This window comes from Chiloscyllium plagiosum, unplaced genomic scaffold (assembly GCF_037043375.1).
Source record: "Chiloscyllium plagiosum isolate Xiang-an unplaced genomic scaffold, Cpla_swu_hap1 HiC_scaffold_18, whole genome shotgun sequence".
Lineage (NCBI taxonomy): Eukaryota > Metazoa > Chordata > Chondrichthyes > Orectolobiformes > Hemiscylliidae > Chiloscyllium > Chiloscyllium plagiosum.
The window spans coordinates 119,904,576-119,911,553 of record NW_028270156.1 but is presented as its reverse complement, the minus strand read 5'-3'; the positions used below and the strand labels follow the sequence as shown (position 1 = coordinate 119,911,553).

The 6,978-nt window shown below is 37.3% G+C and overlaps 1 non-coding gene across 1 annotated transcript; it reads left to right on the top strand.

Annotated features, from left to right (window-relative positions):
• Window positions 1–1,414: 1,414 nt before the first annotated feature.
• On the top strand, window positions 1,415–1,487 carry trnar-acg (transfer RNA arginine (anticodon ACG)). Its single transcript has one exon. It is a non-coding gene; the product is annotated as a tRNA-Arg (tRNA).
• The last annotated feature ends 5,491 nt before the right edge of the window (window positions 1,488–6,978 follow it).

The following is a 6,978-nucleotide window of genomic DNA, read 5'->3' as shown; positions in this document are numbered from 1 at the left end:
TATCACCACGTATTTTCATGTAAAACAAAGATTGATTTTCTCAGCGTTTGCTAAGCACATATTACATGGAGTAAAACGGGAAAATGCCGATTGCTGTCACTGTGATTCGAGCAGAACTTGCTGTGTTTACAATGCCAAGAAAGAACCATTTCATGATCCTGGCGCCACATGGAAAAGCACGATGCAAAAAGCAATAAGGATCGTGGCAGAGGTTATGCCAAGAACAGAACCACACGCACAAAGGAAGACTTGTCAAACAGTGACTGAGATGTGGGAACTCAGATTCGGTTGAATATATAGATTCTATGTCCGGAGAGTGTGTAGAGATTGCAACACTGAGGTTGTAGGATATTACATTTGCGAGATATCTATAAACTTCAAATGGTCATGGGATACTGCAGGGTATTGTTGAAATGTATTTCTCAATAACACTGTATTTTAACATCGGTTACTTAACCAATTTCCTCACTCATTTACATAATCATATAATGGCATGTCATATAGTCCCAGTTCAAGGGCGTGGAATCAGAGAAATTGAGTCGCAGTGCACCCAAAACTAATTGGAAATGGTAATGGCATTCAGCGCGAGCATGTGGCTGCGAAAATGCAATCGGTTGAGCGTAATTCCATTCTCCGATGTTACGGAGGCGCGTGAAATATCGAGGCTAAACGGTCCCGCCTTAACGACAGCGGCTTCAATTCCCACGCATCAAGAAGCAGTGGGACATCAGGCTGGGAGCTCCAATTTCACCTGCAAGAACTTGTATTGACATGGAAAACGGAACTTTGGGACAGCAGCTGGTCGAACAGTTAGTCAACTATTTTAATCTTAAGTAAGTAGTTTTCAGCAGGATACTTGTTTGTGGATTGTAAGAATATCTACAACTGGGACAGTCTAAATTACAAAGAAGAATTCTGCAAAGAGTCAATTCTTGGAGAAGCATCTGTGCAGAGTGATGCAGAGGAATGTTTACGTCATCTGCCGTTCTTATGTGTTTGACTTTGCACTGAATTCATTTCCATGAAGGGATATTTTTGCTCAGTTCACAGTATTCACTTTTTTGCATACTCGCAAAAGTCGTTACTGTACTCGAAACCTCTGAAAGTTAACTGGTATATTACATGTGGTGATTAGGCTCACGTTCACGTCAGTTATGCTGAAGAAGTGGATTCGAAATTCATCAGATCAGCAGTGATTCCATTGAGTGACTGAGCAGACATTCATTCTGCTGAATGGAAACTTCATGAGGACATATGTGTTTTTAGTTGGAAAATTCGCTGCTTTGAAAGGTGATGAAGATTAGACTGAAGCAGTGACAGTGATTATCTTTATTGCTTGTTCAACTGGTGAACATGACTGCTATTAACCGTGTCCGTATTAACATCACGGCTCCTGAGTGTGCGTGTATGCATCGGGCCAGTGGTGCAATGGATAACGCGCCTGACTACGGATCAGGAGACTGTAGGTTCCAATCCTACCTGGCTCGCAGGCAGGGCAGACGTTAATTCTGCTTAAACAGTGATTTTTCTGAAGCCGGAATAAGGTATGAGCTCTTCATCTGCAAGAACGAGAATGCCCTCATGAAATTTCCCCGAGGACATGAGAGTCAATGTTGCAGCGTCATCACAGGAGGGAAGCCGAATAGTCGTCCACGTTTCTCAAGGGCACCTTTCCATTTCATAAAGCCATCGATCGAATAACTGTTGCTCACTTTGAGCATTTTTCGAAACTCTTTGGCCAGTGGAATCAGAGAAGAATGAAGGGTTAACTGTCCAACTGATCTTTATAGGGAATGAGTTCCTGAGTCTACCACCCGCTGACTGATAAAGTTTTCCTGCCAGTCTATACAAAGCTTTCTGCATCTTATCTGAAATCTACAAACCCTGGTCATAGAGAAAGAGCAAATGTTTCCTTCAATCTGTAATTCCTTGCTCCTCATTATTTCGTACACGTCAATCATGTCTCCTCACAATCAGCACTACTCTGAGAAAAACAACATTTTGAAAGTCTTGTGTTCACTGAAATTTCTTGCCTGTTTTTAACAGTTCATTGAGTGGAGTAGTCCCACTGCTAACATTCAGCACAAACTTTCAGTAAAAGCCACTCAATGCGTGGAACCGTAGTCCTGCTATTTTCGTCAACAATGTGTAAAGGTCCCCTGCAACTTTCGTTTTCGCATGCCGTGGGGCTATTTGTCCGTGTTCAACGATATATCCCAGTTGGCGTTACAAAATTGCTTTTGATCTTTCTGACAAAGTTCGCTGCCAGTAACGTTTGAGGAAGTCCAACTTAGAAATGTAAGTTGCTCCTCCAATCTTTTCCACACAGTCCTCCAACCTCAGATATGTATACGCATCAGTCTTTCTAAAAACATTGATTTTGTGATAGTCCACACATAACTGTTGGGTCTTATCCCGCTTTGGCATCATGATGATGGGTGAACTCCATTCATTGAAACTCACTTCGGTTATGCCATATTGGTGCATATGTGACATCTCCTTATGAACTTGTAAAAATTTAAAGGGTTATGCCTGCAAGATGTTACAGAATCAGAACAGCATCTCCTATATTTACATCATCTACAATTAGATTATTCATTCCCAGTATATTTCAGCAGATCTCCCCATGCAAGAGTAATAACTCTTTCGATTTTCTTCTGGAAGATAACTGAATAACTTTACCAATTTTGGACAACTTTTGCATTGTCCACTTTTATTTCAGGAACATCCAATGCAGAATTCCCTGACATTGAGGGCGGCACGGTGGCACGGTGGTTAGCACTGCTGCCTCAGTTTTAAGAAGAAAACGAACAATTAATATGAGAACTTCAGTGAATTTACAGAGGCAACTCTCAGTTTTTGCTCTGATGAGCTGATAAATAATTTTAATGGGCATGAGCTAAAAATGTTTGCACCTACAGTTTAACAAAACCCAGTTTAGACTTGTTTTGCAATATTTGGGCTGAAAACCTGTTTGAGAAAAGCAAAAATCAGGACCATCAACATCTCTTCATGTTAGAACCCGTGGTCTTTAGGAATAAAGAATATATATTGCTTTGAGCAACCAGTGTTGTGTGTAATTACTGCAGTTATTGGATGGAATGATAACCAGATACTTACTGAGATGCTTGCTTTCAGGAGCAATAAGATAGTTACTTAGATTATTCCACTTAATAGTAATTAGCTGGTCATGAAGACATTTGTGTGGCTTTATGTGAAGTGTTTTATGTGATCATGGATTTCAATAAGATTGAGATAGTTTACAAAATTTAGGAAGAGGTTGACAACTCAGTGTTAAAGATATGTGAAGTCAACAATTTGAAAAATAATCTTTGGTAGAATTCCTTCTTCAAACACAATTAAACCATTATGCAAGAAGTGAGATAAATGTGAGGCATGCAAGCTTCAAATGACCACACGCCCATATTTTCAAAATATATTAAACTTTCATTCAATATGAATAGGTGAATGGAAAATAAAGGCAAATTCTCGACGATTGATAAATTGAACAATAAGTAGAAATTTAATTTGATCAATACATAAGCATAATTAAATAATTTGCAAAATTGAATTAGAAATGGAAGGAATCAGCTGACTAATGATTAATAGGAAGTTACATTTCATTATTTTACAGCAGAAGAAATCAATTTTATTACACCTTTATAATAATGGAGAACAATGATTTATGTGCTTGAAATGTTTGAATTTAGTGCTTTTTCACTTTTATGACTGCAATGTTCTCAAACATCTTCCATGAATTTAGGTCCAGGAGAATTACATACTGCCTTTTCGTGGGAACCTGAAGAAAATATCTTCTTTTGAATCAAAGGGAAAAATGGGTGGAACAATGGTTAGCACTGCTGTGTCCCAGCGCCAGGGACCAGGGTTCAATTCTCATCTCGGGTGACTGTCTGCATGGCATTTGCACATTCTCCCCATGTCTGCGTGGGTTTCCTCCCACAATTCAAAGAATCACGGGCCAGGTGAATCGGTCATGCTAAATTTCCCAGAGAGTGATGTACATTAGTCGGGGTAAATATAGGGTAGGGGTTTGGGTGGGCTACTCATTGGAGGGTCGGTGTGGATTTGTTGCGCCGAAGCGCATGTTTCCATACTGTAGGGAACCTAATCTAATGAACAGCAGACCGTGAATTAGTCATTCAATGTGACTGTTCACGTGAAGACAACTTTCCTTCATTTCAAAAAAGTTAAATTTTCAAACTTTAAAAAATATTGCTTAATGAAACAGCAAAGAGATGTTTTGTTTATTTTTTGTTGTGTGAAACATCATGAATTTTAAATTATTTTGTAGCACGAAGAATAGTTAATTCTTATTGTGATTATAAACACAATAAATGTTAGTATTGAAGTGAAAATAATTAAATGAATTCAACATTGTTTCCACCATTAAAATAAAACTTGATACTCGCAATGATTGAGAGATTATACACTGCAATATTTTTATATTTATTCATATACTGAGTTGTAATTCCACATTGATGCAAGATAATGGATTGTACAATTATTAGAAATTTGCAGCAAGAGGATTATCAAAATTCTATCAGTTAGTTTAAGAATAATGAGAAATCTCAAATTGCTGTTTGACTGAGCAATGTATAGAAACAAACAGGAATTATTCCAACTAAAGGTAATTATAGTTCTCTGAATTTTTTTAGTCTGAGTTTATTGTGATTTTTCAAATGAGCAAATATCAGACAATTACAAAGAGTGTTTGATTGGCAGTCATTGGTTCCATTGTGGGATAGTTGACCTGAAAAAAAAAGATTTTTATATTGTAGCATTCGTTAAACTTAACTTAAAATTAACTTAAAATGTGAATTTCACTATATTTGTTAGACTAATTGAAATACTTGTGCAATTATTGCAGTGATAATGATTGGACAATTAATGTTGAAATGGAAACAAATAAATTGATTCAATAGCTTAACAACACTTTGCTGCGATGTTGATTGCATAGTCATGAAGGTTGGTAAACAAAGGAATACAACATAGGTTTAAAGACTGAACAATAAAAAAGAGCCATTCAGTGATTATTGGACAAAGTTTTGTTTTTGTTTTAAAACTTGTAACGAATCAGGATCATCAACATCCCAAAAATGTTGGTGCTAGCATCCTCAGCCATCTTCAATAAAAAAAAGACTATTGGTTTTAACTGCATATATCCTGTGTAATTACTGAATTGAAATGTAAGATATCGATTGAATTCATTGGATGGAATGACCAGCAAATGTTTACTGTGGTTCTTGCTCTCAGGAACAAGAAGAAACTTAGGTGATTCTACTCAACATTAATTATATGATCACCAAGACCTTTGTGGGGCTCGATGGGCCATGTATTGATTTCAATTACATTGAGATATTTTGTGTGATATAGGAATGGATTAATGATTGGGTGTGAAAGATCATAATTAAAGTAACTGTTTTAAAAATTTAATCGAATTCCTTTGCGAATCACATTTTAAAACAACATGTGATAAGTGAGATATTGGCAACATCGATATTCAAGTGAACACACTCCAATATTTTCAAAGCATTTCAATTTCACACTAAATATGAGTAGGCGAGTGGAAAATAACATGAGCTCTGACTACATCAATTGAAGAGGAAGGAGAAATTTAATTTGATCAAAAGTTGGAGCAATATTTTGTTGTATTATAAAGGTAATCACCAGACTGAAGGGCAATAGGAATTGGCATCTGTTTCATTACTGAAGGAGAAATCATTTTTTAAGTCTTGTATAGTAGAGAAAAAGGACTGATGTACGTGAGGTGCTGAAATGCACATTGTTTATGTATTAAATGTTTATTGAAACTCTTGCAGGATTGAATTCCCAGAATATTTCATATTTGAAAATTTCTGAGCTGATTGGCAGTAAAATGTTATTGATCACCTTATGGATAATAATGGGATTCTTTTTTAAAATTCCCTACAGTGTGGAATCTAGCCTTTTCGCTCAACAAGTCCACAGAGACCCTCTGAAGAGTAACCCATCCAGTAGCATTTCCCTCTCACTAATGCACCTAACACTATACACAATTTAGCATGCCCAATTCACTTAACCTACACATCTTTGGACTGTGGGAGGAAGCCAGAATGCCTAGACGAAACCCACGCAGACACGGGGAGAATGTGCAAACTCCTCACAGACACTTGCCCGAGACTGGAGTCGAACAACGGACACTGGTACTATGAAGCCATAGTGGTAACTACTGAGCCACCGTGCCGTACCAATGCTTGACAGATATGTTAAACAAAAAAAATCATTATTTAGATATTTTAAGTTTTAAAAACTACAATGTTGTCAAATTTAAAATTTACAGATACTACAATACATACATATTTTTGTTAGTGACCTGATGATAATAACTTGCAGAGTTCTGCAATTATGGGAATGAACAAGAGATAGAAGCAAATCCAATGCTGAATTGAAAAGCAAATCACTCTCCGCCTCGATATTTTCGAACCAATATTCTGAGCTGCTCTGACCCATGTCTGTTGAAGGTGGGAATTCAATCCACGCCTTCTAGTCTTGTAGTCATGATTTGGAGATGCCGGTGTTGGACTGGGGTGTACAAAGTTAAAAAATCACACAACACTAGGTTATAGTCCAACAGGTTTAATTGGAAGCAGACTAGCTTTCGGAGCGACGCTACTTCATTACCTATCACCTGATGAAGGAGCATCGCTCCTAAAGCTAGTGTGCTTCCAATTAAACCTGTTGGACTATAACCTGTTGTATGATTTTTAACTTTAGTCTTGTTGTAGAGACATTGCCAGAACTACACAAGAGCCTTTCATTATGTTCTCACCAAGGAAGGGTGGGGGTATTGTCACATTCTCACTGTGGTTATGCAAATGAAAACTAAACAAGATTCATTGCGATAATTGGCCTGATTCTGAGTGTAATGGATTAACAATGACGTAGTAATTCAAATTAATAACGGTACAAAGCACAAAT